We start from the raw sequence: 13,001 nt of genomic DNA, 5'->3' as shown, positions 1-13,001 counted from the left end.
AGGGCGAAATCAAAGTATAGATCACTCCAAAGCCGTGCACGGGGAGTTTATCTGTTGATAATAGAAAATCAAACACGCACATGGTTTGAGATAAAAAAAAGAAAAACATTTTCCGTTTCTCTTTAGCAAACTGACTTCGACGTTCAATGAACTTGATTCGTTGCAATGTACGCGCGGACTGTCTGAGTGATTCTTCACAGTTGGAGGTACTTTCTTGAGAGCGGTTAATTACTTTCTTGAGGGCGGTGGTTTATTGGAATTGTGCCTGTCTGTTATACCAAGCCCGTAGTTCGCGAGGCCTGGCCTCAGAAAATGCACTGCGATCAGCTGCATTTCATGCTGATCGTGCACTTGAGTAGCAAAGAATGGGAACTACCTAGTCCCCCAGCGTGCTAAGGGGCAATTGAGGTGTTGGGTTCTCCTTGAGTGAGGCCTACTCAGCCAAAATTCGCAAAGATTCGAGCGCTAAAGGATTCCACCCGGTCCTGTAGGGTTGCCACCTGCCGGCTTTTGACCGGCCCGCCCGGTTTTTTTATAGCATCCTCGATTAACCGCACCGGTGCACACCGGGGCACACCGGTGCGCCTTTTCATCCTCGATAAACCGCACCGGTGTGCACCGTCCGTCCTCGATAAACCGGGGTGCACCATCGCGGGGCAATTTTTGGTTGCACCGCCGCGCACCGAGAGAGTCGACGGTGCGCCGGCGTGCAGTCCCGAGATGCATCGCGGACGATGCCGGCGAAGGAGCTTCCTCCGCCGTCTGCTGCAGCGACGGCGCCATCGCCGCACTCGTGTCAAGGCGGACGGAGCTGTGTATTGTTGCTGACAAGGATGGCGTGCTTGTGAATTCATCGGGCAACGATGCGACAGTCTCCTAACGGGTGGTAACAACGGCCAGTGATTGTAAATGAGGACGCGAACTTTGTGTACTTCAAAGGCGGCTGCATGCATTGCCAGAAAGTTGGGGATTGACATTCGTTTCGTTCGATCGAATTATCATGAACTGTTACCGGAGTGCCTAGACGATGAAGACCTACTTGTTTTGCTGTAACGGAAGGGCGGAACAAAACAGGCACTCGCATTATGGCTCAAACGAAGATTAGAAGCAGCTTGTATGTAGCTGTTTAGTGGAAGCGGTGGCGGTACGTTGTTCCGCATGTGTAACGGATTTAAGTTGTGCGTACATATAATCATTGGCCTTCAATAAATACCACTTTCAAATATAGCTGTGTCTCATTACAGTGTTGTATTGTTACTTGTGAATGTTTTTATGAGTTGATTTCTTAGATTAAGAGATGGCGCCTGGGTAGAACCGCCCCGTTTGTCCTCGATCAACGCTCCGTGCCGGTACGCACCGTCGTGGGGCACTGTGCACCGCGCCGGTTTTGGGGGCAACACCGGTGTTAGACAGCTAGCCGGTTGCCGGTCCGTACTTAACCGCGGCCTTCATTGGCCGGTTTTCTGGCTATCGTGCCGTGATTATTTTTTTTTTGCGCTTTATATATATAAGCGTCAATTCAGTAAATACGACGATAAATATGTTTCAACACCCGCCGCGGTGGCTCAGTGGCTAAGGCGTTGCGCTGCTGAGCACGAGGTCGCGGGTTCGATTCCCGGCCGCGGCGGCCGCTTTTCTGATGGAGGCGAAAAGCAAAAACGCCCGTGTGTGCGAGATTTCGGCGCACGTTCAAGATCCCCAGGTGGTCAAAATTAATCCGGAGCCCTCCACTACGGCGCGCCTCATCGCCTGCGTTGCGTCGGCGCGTTAAACCCTACAATCAACCAATCAAATATGTTTCAACAAGCTGCGGAAAGACAAACCAGCAGACAAAATACGCGGGAAATCGGGTAGGGTTACCGAGGGGAGGAACAAGGGAGAACAGAGCTTTTAATGGACAAAGTATGACCGGTTACCGGTGACCACGTTCGGAGCAATAACGAAAACCTCAAGCCACACGTTGTGTTGATTTCTCTGTAGGAAAACCCTACAGTAATTATAATTTAATGTGGAGAAAAACATGGCGTCTCTTTGTTAGCAAAAATTCGACCTTGTATATACCCCGCCCCCTGAGGAGGTACCTTATGCAGGAAATACAGACACTTAAAAGTGTGTTGCCGCGCCGCTCACTGCCATGGTTCCCAGCATTCGTTTTGGCAGAATACATATGGCTGGTATATCTAGAAATTTCGGTTTCAAGTGTTCTAGGGCCCTATCGCGGAAAACCGGTTCGGTTCGAGGCGTTTGAAGTGATGCCCTTTCATGTGGGATAAAGAGCAGATACTCTAAAAAAAATCTGTTGTCTGTCCCGTTAAGGCGTTAGGGGTAATCGATGCGATGAACGTCCGGGAGAGAGGAGAAGTATGTTGCATTGTGAAGGGAAATTATAATATAGTTAGTGTAAAATACAGAGTCGAAACACTTTGCGGCGAATTCAAAAGTCCGACACGGCTGAAGGTCAATTCATTGGTACTTCTTAACGTATTAAATTTTGAGCCGGTATTGTAACGTGAACAAACAAACCTAGCAGCGCGAATCTGATCTGCTTCAAGGGAGGTATATAATTGGGTATAGTTTTCATGAGGGTTCCGGCTATCACATGCATATCAAGTTTAATGCCGGTGAAAGTTTCGTAAAATAGTTTCGGGGTTTGTGGTGAACAGAGGGTTAGAGATCTTTTGACGTAACCAAATGATTTTTCCCGGGAGGTGGTCAGTTGTGTGTGCTCAGAACATGTTATTTTGTTCGACGTGGTTAGAACTACACGGAATGAACATGGTTTGGAACCTGGAGTTCACCGAGTACTGGAAGGAAATGTTCCTGCACTTGCGCGAAACTTGCATCGACCTGTGGTCTCGAATAGTTTCCCACAGCCACTCGAAGGGGGCACTCGAAGCAGCTACGTTTACTCCATCCACGGGCAGGGTAGTCCTTGCTGCGATCGCGAATGCCAGAAGGCGGTCCTTCGTTACCTTGATTCCACTAGGTTCTCAAGGAACAGCTTTTCGTTGTTCCCCTTTACGTCCTCGGTGGGCTCAGGAGCGACATCTTCAAGACGTCTTCAAGGTGCGTCTCTTGTCTTTTTCCCGGGTGCCTGCTAGCTGCACCTTCAGAAAAAAGCTTTCTTTTACAGCGGACCTGTATTTGCCTCCCTACCATTATTATTCACGTTTCTGAATCAAAATTGTTTTCTGATGGAGGCGAAAAGCGTTTTCAAAACTCCCGTGTGTTCGAGATTTCGGGGCACGTTAAATATCCCCAGGTGGTTAAAATTAATCCGGAGTACTCCACTAGTACGGCGCGCATCACCACCAGTGTATCGTCGGTGCATTAAACCTCACAATCAATCAATCAATCAATCAATCAATCAATCAATCAATCAAAGAGATAGCCACCGCCCTGTATAAAGAGGCAAAGCAAACGATAATGCATTCATGAGCTGCCGTGGCCGTACTGAGGGCGCCCATGTATCGGTTAGCGCAGAGGCCCTGGGTTAGCGTAAGGCCTTAAGTTGGCGCTGCACGCCCACAGTGGCCCGTCTACGCAGGTTTAAACCTTCTTGGACCCGTCACTTCGACGGTGTTGGGTGTACGCGCCCGTACTGATTTTGAGAAAAGGTCGGAATAGTGTCCTCGGTGCCAATAATGTGTACTACGTCAATTATAAGGCAATCGAGTAACTGTCACGAAGTGCGCGGTGTGATTAAGCGCCGAAATGCATAAATATTCCGCGCGTTTTGTATTTGTATTGTTTATTATTCTATTTCATCCCGCACCCTTCTCGGTGTAGCAACTGTTGGGACTAGGCCCTTTCACCGCAGCCACCACTGTTGCGACTGGCCATCCGGGCGCAGTTCCCGGTGTAGCGACGTTCCCTTGCTCCGTCCGCTATCGACGCCGCGCAGACCAGAGCGATGAAGTTCTCGAGCCGAAGAAGAGTTGAAGAAACATTTATATACATCTATGTACAAGGGTAACAAAAGCGTTTCATGGCACGCACAAAGGCGACAGCACGTCTCAACTCGGTGCCTCCGAAAAGTGCCGCGCTCGCTGTGCTTCCGGGCTGGTTTTATACCCCCGGGGGTCCATTGCAGCCGCGAGCGGTTTGAATCACTCCAATCAGGACTCTCGCTGGCCCAAGTTTGAATCCGACGAATGGAGGCGAAGCGGTTGCGTCACCCGAGCCACCACGACGGGGAAAGGGAAGGCGACACAGCGGCATCTCCAGGCATGTCGCTGCGCGTCTGCCGCGGGCCGTTCGTACGTGGTATGAATCGGATCAGCCGTTGAGAAGGGAAAAGGAGAGGCGACTCTGCGGCGCATACAAGTTCGGTCACGCCTTCCGCGGAAGGTTTGGCCGAGGCGCAATTCGGCCAGTGTTGCCAACTGTAGGGTTTTCGCCCTACATGTAGGGTTTTGGGAAATTTTTTCTTGTCGTAGGGCCGTAGGGCCGTTCTGCCATTTTTCCGCCGAGCGTAGGGCGATTTTAAACTTTTCTGTTGAACTTTCCTTTTTGCGCCACATGAAGCCGCGAAAATATGAAATTATGTCCTCAACTAACTGGTTGTAATGCAAATTTTTACCGCTAGGTTACGCTTCCGCAACCCGATCTTTCGGTAGAGAGGGAGTGGAGGGAGCAAATGAAGAGCCATGGAGGAAAGAAAAGCTTGCGAAGAGCAGACGCAGCGGAAAGGCACAAAAGATCAAACTCTGGTGTTCCCCTGTGGATGCCATGTGGCAAGAACAGGCTGCTGCGTCGCAAAGTTGGTGTCCACCGCTGGTAGGGGGTGTAGCTATAAGGAAGAGCGTGAGGGCATGTTCGGGCTGGCGCGGGAGGCGCGCGCGCGCGATTTGAATTGCTACCAGCGCAGTGGTACAACGGTTGCTATGGGGGCTAGCATGTAGGGTGCCTCCATAGTGCTACCCCCCCGGTGGAGCGCGTGTTTTCGAGCCAGTGCCGCGGCAAAACATGTCGAAACCATTTCGGAACTTGTGTTCCCGTGATAAGGCGCCGATTGGAGATCTCGCAGATCGCGGGGCGCCTGCTCCATAATTTTCGACTTTCCATTTTTACAGCCGTCAATTGTTGAAAACTGCCTCTCAAAAAAAAAAGTTACCTTTGAAAAACATCCTGGGCCTGGCATGTGACAACGCCAGCGTTATGGTTGGCGAGCATATTTCCCTGGCCCAAGAATTTCAGCATAAGGCAGACAGGAGTTTCGTGCTCATTCGCTGCATATGCCCCACATTGTTGCCAGCAAAGCTGCAATGAAGCGTCCCAGATACTTGGAAGATCTTCTGCGAAACATCAAAACAGCAAGAGACAAGCACAAGTACCTGCACTACAGGAGTTCCTCCAGACTGAAAAAAGGAAGATTCTGAGGCCATGCGAGACCCGATGGCTCGTGCTTTATGCGTGCGTTGAGCACGTACTAAAAGAATGGGAAACCCCGGGACTCCTTCTTTTGCAAGCCTCCGTGGAAGACCGAATAGTGGCCGCCGAATTCATTCTAAACCACATGACTACATTGTCACAGAGGCTTATTTCAGGTTTATGAAATTCGTGCTCAAATTTTTTCACAGGCTACGGAAACGGAAGGCAACGGAAACCTCATCGGAGAACTCCAGGCAGAGAGAGTCAACGCCTCATCCGATGTCTGCTGCAAAATTTTGTCCAGCCATCTGCTCTGGAGATGGATGACATAAGTACCATGGACCCAAGAGTTCTGCTGCCCCTTAAAGAGGTATACCTAGGCGAAGGGTGCAATTCTGTGCTGAAGAAGTGTGCCGGTTTGCGACCTTCGTATTCGCTGTCTGTCTTTTTATCAGACAGCCGCCGTTGAGGTCAAAAAGAGGCTTCCAGTTTCCGGGCTCTTTTTTATGACCCCGGTTGCCATGACACTTTGTCAGTTCGTGATCCCGAAGACAGCCCTCAGCACAGAAGATGGAGGGAAGCTACCTGCCTTGCCGACGCTACAGAACCGCTACGCACACAGTCGAGGAAGAATGGAGAATGCTGCCTTCCTACTTCAGCAAAGATGAGAAGTTGTCATTGGAAGTCAAACCACCTGCTTTGTTTTGGGCCGATCTCCACCAAATGAGAACGTTCGGAGACAAGCAGTAGTTTCTCAACATCGTAACCTTGGGTCAGTTGACACTATCTTTGCCCCACTCCAATGCCGCTACTGAGAGGATTTTCGCACATGGCCGACGTGAAAACAAAAAAAGTGCCTCAACTCCGTGCTGGTCATCAAGTCGGCATTCGCAGCTAGTGGACGCACTTGCGCTAACATGACCATGGAACACGGGGACCCGAAGCTCCACAGCAAGCAGATGTATTGATTCTGTAGCCGAAGCTAAATAACTAAAATTAGTACAAACAAAAATTTTAATATTAAGAAACAAAACAAAACCGTTTCAAATACAAAAATTGCAATTTTTTTGGCGTAGGGCGGGGCGTAGGGCTATTCCCAATATTGTGTAGGGCGATGTAGGGCATTTTGAGGTGCGGTGTGGGGCGTTCGGGTCGAAATTGGTTGGCAACACTGAATTCGGCTCCCGCTGTTGGCGCGTCGCCCGGTGCAGCGAATTTGGGCTCGGCGGCGTCGGCGCTCTGGCACAACATTACACAGCTCCGCAGGTGTCCCGCCTTGGAAGAGTACAATGGCTTTCCTCGAGTGAGGCGGCAGATCCGACCGCATAAGCCGCATTGCTCGTCTCGGTCGTGGGGCGCGATGAGGCAATACCCGGCTGCTGAATCACGGCCTGCAGGTGTTTCACTTCGGAGGTGGGAAGATTCGACGTGGGCGGCGAGGTCACACCGAAGGGCGGTCTTGGAAGCTCATGGAGCAGAGGACCTCGTAGAAGGCGCACTCACCGCCTAAATGGCGCGACGTGCCGTGCAGAGGTCCGGTGTCGGTGAGCTCGTTCTCCCTGCTCCAACAGCATGCAGGCGCCGAGACCGCTGAGAACTGCGGAGCGCACGTGTCGTTGGGGCGCGTACTTGCGCAGCCGGAGGTTCTTGCCGTCCACCCGACTCTTCGAACAGGAAGGGTGCGTACGTCCGCGAAGCCGGCGCTGCATGGACGTGTTCGCAGCTCAGCGCGTAATGGTGCGAGGACACGCAGCACCCGAGCGAACACGCCGGCACGAATGCGGGCAGGCTGCAGTGGACTCGCCGGGGAGACTGCGGTGGGCAGTGCCGGAGCCCACGAGCAGATATCCTACCTGCCGGCTGAGAAAATGCCGCGTTGGGCGGTCAGAATATACCTGGAAGCAGCGCCGGGCCTAACTGCGTTCCACGAAGCTCAAATTACGCCGACGATGATGATATTGATAGCCCATAGAAAAAAAGCGCATACCCTTTCGGGGGAGGCAACACGAATTTGGTATCGTCAGTGGATCGAATTACGAAAGAAGGAAACGGGGAAGTTGGAAAAATGACAGATTGATATGTCATAAGAAAGGTAAAAAACAAGCGGAAGAAAAAAGGGGAAAAAATCGTGCACCCCTTTCTGGCGACGACGATGGCTAAACTCGAAGCTTTCTCGTAAGGGATTCCTTGGTTGTCGTCTGAGTTCGGACGGTTCGGACTTTGGCTCGTTGAGCTTTGACTTTTAGTCGCCGGCAGTTTGGGCTTCTGATCCCAGCGCTTTCACTTCGACCTTTCGCCATTTCATTTCACACGAAGAAAGCTTCGCGTTCAACCACCCTCATCGTTAGACGTAGGGGCGCGTGATTTTTCTGCCTAATATTGCACGTCCATGCACCCCTCTCCAAATCCAAAGTGCTTCGACCGTGTCGGAATGGCGCGATCGGATAGGCGTCGACTTCATAACGCAAGGAACCCCGTTTCGATTTTGACCACTGGAAGCGTTTTTTTTTTCTTCCTTCAATTCACCAACGATCATCACGATCGTCACAAAAAGTTGGCGTTCCTGCCGAGCGTTATCGACGCGACAAACGCCATTAGCGCGACACATCAAAAGTTTCGCTTTAAAAAGTGTCAACCTGATCATAATAGCGCTATCTCGGGCCACGAGCAATCTCTGAAATGAACGAGTGGACGGCGCGAGAAATGTTCAAGATCGCTTGTTACGAGCGCACCCGCCTTTTTCTTCGTAGTATAGTAGCGTACTTCAAAGTAGACGAAGAAGCACTCGAGTAAATGAAAAAGAAAGAAGTCGCGGCCGCTTTATTTAATGTGTGCATACTTGCATTTAAATGTGTGTTTAGACTCCGGTTTGTTTCCATATTTTAAAGCTACAGCGCCATGTTTTATACAAGCTTTTATTTCATCATTATTATCATCATCAGCATTATTTATTGCGCCCTTAAAACCCCTGACGGGGTGCTACCTAAATGGATGGGCAAGCAAAGAATTCAACGACAGGTGATGGTCAATGGTTCAAGCATAAACGTGACTCCCTATCATGATAAAAGTACCGCTGAAAAAAATAGGTACACATGAAAGCAAGAACAACAGTTATAGAACTTAGAACGAATGAAATGAGCTGTCACTTTGGATGTTAAGGGCTTGTGTACTTTGATTATGAGTTCGTGCGCGTTATGTATATCTTCAAAGGATTTGTTGAAAATCTGTCACCCAAGCGCTCTAAACTTGACAAGTCAAGGAGGCTGTATAGTATACGGAGAACTGTATTCCATTGTGAAGAGAAATAAAAACATTGTGTAAAAGGCAGAGTTCGAGACACTTTGCGGCGAATTTGAAAGGCCGAGAAGATTGAGGGTTAGTTTAGTGGTGCGAATGAATGAATGAAACTTTATTAACGATACGGGGGGCTTGGTAGCCTAGTTGGGGAAGAGGGGAGAAGGGAAAGGGAGTGGGGCGGCCGTCAGAGTCGTCCGGTCAGGTCTGCCGCTCGCACGAATTCCCACAAAGAAAGGATCGTGCTCGCGGCGTCCAAGTGAGGGGGCGGGGTTGTCCATTCTTCCAATGATGTAACGCCGGCGCCCTTGTGCCTGTTCCTCAGCGGCGAAAGGCCGGGGCAGTCCCACAGTAGGTGCCTTAACGTTGGAGAGGCACCGGTACTGCACGTGCAGCACGTCGCAGTGGCTGCCTGGTCGCCCTCCTCGTTCTGATCGGTGATGTCCACTTGTGGGTCACCGCCACGAGCTCTTTTGGATGCAGTGTGTGCTCGCCACTTGACCAGAACATCTTCCGTAAGGGCAGCACCTGTCCTAGCCTTGTGTATTAGCACTTCCGCACCGCGCGGAAGCCCTTTGGGAAGTGGGTGGGGATTGTGCGGCACCTTCGCCCTCAGTTCTCGTTTGGCTTGCATCTTCATCCGCTCGCGTTCCTCGTCCGGGTCAAAGAGCAGCGAAGCCTGAGGGACTGTGTCAAGGGGGGACGAGCGGAAACGTAACAGCTCGCTCGCCGCGTCATGGGCGGCGCCGTTTCCGATGCCGCCCGCATGCCCCGGGACCCAGTCCACCCGCACCATCACGCCGTAGAGCTCGTGAAGGGTTGCGCAAGCGACTTTCACGTTGTGCGCCAAAGTGCCGGCTCTAGGTGTCTTCGTCAGATTTTTGAGGGCGTCCAAAGAGTCGGTAAAAATTGTGAAGGTTTGTCCTCGCACAGAAAGTGGGCTGGTCCTTGCACATTCACTCAACTTCTCTAGTGCATAAAGGATGGCCTGCAGTTCAAGTGACCTCACAGGTTGCTCTTGGCAGTATTGAAACGCCTGCGCATCCCGCTGCTGTCCTCGGACGGCAGCGACCGCTCCCCGGAAGGTGTCTGGGTCCCAGGCGGCGTCCGTGAAGATGGCGTTGTCCTGGAAGTCAGCCCTCTCAGCAAGGGCGGTTCGTTGGGCCGTGTGATCCCCTTTCGTGCGTCGGCGCGTGACTGGCTTCGTGACACGAACCTGGACGTCGTCCCAGGGAGCGATCGCGCGGAGCACTTCTATCTCTTCACCCAGCTGTTCCCCGTCCAGCTCTAGGAGCGACTGGCCCGCTGGCGTGTAGAGACGGCGGCGATCGTGTCCTGCCTTGCGTTCTGCGATGATGTCTCTGAGCGGCGGGATGCGAGAGTAGCGGTGCAGCTCCTCGACCCGGGCATGGCGGGGCAGGCCCGTTATCACCCGAAGACACTCCCGGTGTAGTATTTCCAGCTTGTCGTATTGCGATTTTGTCAGGTCAAAACACACAGCTCCGTAGCAAGCTTTGGACGTTAGTATTGCCATTGTGAGGGTACGAGCTGTGCGTGTGCTGGCTCCTCCGGATTTGTGGGCTATGCGTCTTACAAGATGCAGAAGCTGTTTCCACTTAGGCTCTAGCTGCCGTAGCCACGTTGCCGCACCTCCGCTTTCATGTATCGGGATGCCAAGAATCTTGATGTGCCGGTCTGGAGCTCTCTCGAGTGTCTGGCCGGCGAGGCAGAGCTTGACCTTTTCGTTTTCAACCGTGGAGCCGCCCAGGAGAATGTATTTTGTTTTTTCCGGAGACACTTCCATTCCCGTAGTCTTCAAGTAGTCGGCTAAAGTATTGAGGGCGTCTTGTATAGCGTTGGCTGCGTCTTCTGTTGTTCTGAGAGGGTCACCAGGCTCCGTCCACAGCGTCACATCGTCGGCGTACATGGTGAGGCGCACACCATGAATTCGCCGCAGGCGTGTAGCTAGCCCTCGCATCACCAGGTTAAATAGCGTGGGCGACAGTATGGCCCCCTGGGGAACGCCAATGCTGCTGCTGTAAATCCTAGGGTTCCTAATGTCACTCCGAATCTCAAAGGTGCGTCCCTCCAGGAATGACCTGACGATGTTGAGGATGCGGGCTCCTGGCTTCGTGTCTTCGAGTGCGGAGATTACTGCCTCGTGTGCTACGGTATCGAACGCCTTCCGCAGGTCGACGGCTACCAGTATGCCAGGAACCCTTTTTCTTCCTCTCCGCTTTTGAAGACAACGGCGGAGCAAGAAAATGCTGTCTTGTGTGCAGAGGCCTGGACGGAATCCTGTCTGGCCCGGGTCGAAGTAGGGTTCTTTCTGTGCCTCTTCAAGGTGGTAGTTAAGCCGGGTGAGAACCATCCGCTCCAAGAGCTTGCTGAGTGTTGAGGTAAGCGAAATGGGCCTCAAGTTACTGATGCTGACGGCTGGCTTCCCTGGTTTGGGAATGGGGCTCACCACGGAGTGCTTCCATTCAGCGGGAATTTCGCCTGACAACCAAACCTTGTTAATAATGTTGCGAAAGGTGTAATGTGAACAAAGAAATCTACCAGCCGGGCCTGAGTTAGCTCAGCGAATTAATTGGGTAATTTTGATGAAGGGTTAAAATACAATGCAATATAAAATGCGACTTAAGAGTACCCATTATCTGCGATAAACCGGGTGGTAGATACAATTTCGTCTTTAATATCACTAATATAGATGAGAAATAAAAGGGGCCGGAGTCTTGCGGAATATCTAAAAATAAATCGACGTGGCCGACAATTTAGAGAAATTTTAATAGCTTGAACGGATCAATGCTGAGAGTAAGATTGAGTTATTTGAAGCTGATAAGGGACACGCGGCTGCAAGCTTTCGAAAAGTCAGGGTACATTACATCCGTTTGCAAGTAAGAGCTAGCCTCGGTTAAAATGATGACCGGAAGTGAATCCGCGCAGTTGGGTCTCGACCGAGACTCTTGACCGGAACGCGTGGTGGTGGTGGTATAGGGGTGGTGGTGTCGAATAATGTATTACACGAGGCCCACAATGCACTACATGCTGTGGAAGTGCTCGGGGTTCGCGGCGGGGAGGGTAGTTCATCTTCCGCCGAACATCAAGACCCTTCAGGAGTGTGCGTCGCTTCGTTTAGGCTGGGCGCTTCCAAAAGAGACTGTCATGTCTCTGTGGACTTTCGCAAGTACCACGGGGATACACAGGAGAATGTAGAGGCCCTCGTCCGCTCTACCGCCTACCCAAGCCCTGACTAGACCTTGAGTCACCCATTTTAAGAAAACAATAATAATGATAATAATAATAATTGGAGCAAACGGGGGAATGGGAAGGGGTGGGAAGCGTCCTGAGTCCAAAAACCCTCGTGACTACGCTGAAACCAGGGCCCGGGAGGCCAGGGCCTGCTGGCGGACTGGCTCCGGTTTCATGAGCTCTCTCCCGCTGCTGCAGGGAGGAGGAGGGGGCTTGGTGAGTACGGGCAGGAGAATATTGATGGTAAGTGGTGAAAGGGGTGTCGCAGTGCTTGCAGTGGGAAGGGTAGACGGCGGGGCTCGGTGATGTAAGATAGCGTGATTGAAGAATGTGCTATTGTGGTCGGCGGTGGCGAAGCTGTCATGAAGGAGAGGGTACGTGCTACGTGTGTGGGTATAGTGAGGTAGAAGAAGAAGAAACTGATTTTCAGCAATAGTCCGGATCTGGCAGGCGGCGACGAGCTCTAGCTGCTGGGGTGTGTGCCTATTTATGCTCGGTCTAAGTCTAACATGAAGGCAGATGGTTTCCGCGGTCGCGTGCGTAGCGCTCCCGCCAGTAGAAGGCGTTCTATGTTTGTCAGCAGTATACGCATCTTGTAAACGACGCGCTATATAAGCTAAATCAGCTTAGCTCGTGTGACGGATGGCGACGATCGACATTCGTCCCCACAAAGTTACGCCGTGCCGGAGTGTCCGCCGAAACTAGTACACTCTACCGAAACCACCTGCGGCGTCCCCCAGGGCCGGAAACGCTGATTGGCTGCAGCATTTGATGAACCTGCCCATAGCGGCGCCGTAGTCATCAGCGCCAGCTTTGTCATAGGGGCTACGTCACAGGCAAAAAATCGACGTCAGAGCTCCGTTGAATGGTGACAAGACTTCACATTTAAACAAGGGAAGAAAAGAATGCTTATCTAGCGATAGCGCGCTTGAAATCGAGACCTATTTAGGGCCCCTTTAAAAGAGTAGTGAAACTAAATTTCAAAGCTGACATAACCATGTAAAATGTTTCGTTCTAATCAGGAGATATCTACCAGCAAGTTTCCACAGTAATCGCTAAGCATAACAATTTCAAAGCTGAGA

This window comes from Haemaphysalis longicornis, unplaced genomic scaffold, assembly GCF_048455015.1.
Source record: "Haemaphysalis longicornis isolate Haplotype H1 unplaced genomic scaffold, Haemaphysalis longicornis Haplotype H1 scaffold_1, whole genome shotgun sequence".
Lineage (NCBI taxonomy): Eukaryota > Metazoa > Arthropoda > Arachnida > Ixodida > Ixodidae > Haemaphysalis > Haemaphysalis longicornis.
This window is presented reverse-complemented; position numbering follows the sequence as displayed.